This window comes from Haliaeetus leucocephalus, unplaced genomic scaffold (genome assembly GCF_000737465.1).
Source record: "Haliaeetus leucocephalus isolate CR32 unplaced genomic scaffold, Haliaeetus_leucocephalus-4.0 Scaffold260, whole genome shotgun sequence".
In the NCBI taxonomy this organism is placed as follows: Eukaryota; Metazoa; Chordata; class Aves; order Accipitriformes; family Accipitridae; genus Haliaeetus; species Haliaeetus leucocephalus.
The window spans coordinates 283212-283722 of NW_010972696.1; positions in this window are offsets into that span (position 1 = coordinate 283212).

Consider the following 511-nt stretch of genomic DNA (forward strand, 5'->3'; position numbering starts at 1 on the left):
CGGGAAGTGGCACTGGGAAGCGGCACTGGGAAGTGGCACCGGTGCCGGGAAGTGGCACTGGCAAGTGACACTGGGAAGCGGCACTGGGAAGGGGCAGTGGTGCCACGAAATGGCACTGGGAAGCGGCACTGGGAAGCGGCACTGGGAAGTGGCACCGGTGCCGGGAAGTGGCACTGGGAAGAGGCACTGGGAAGGGGCACCAGTGCTGGGAAGTGGCACCAGGAAGGGGCAGTGGTGCCACGAAATGGCACTGGGAAGCGGCACTGGGAAGCAGCGCTGGTGCTGGCACTCACCGCAGCTCTCTGGGGAGGGGTTGGTGGGTGCTGCCACCCTCAGCCCCATCACGTCCCCCCAAGAACACCACGGTGAGCGTGGCGGCACCAGCCTGGCTCCGGCGCGAGGCCCTGCCCGGGGCCGGTGAGGGTTTGGGGCTGGAGGCTGACGCCAGCCCTAGTGGGGGGGACCCCCCCCGACACCCCAACACCAGCTCAGCCGCAGCCCGGCCCTGAGC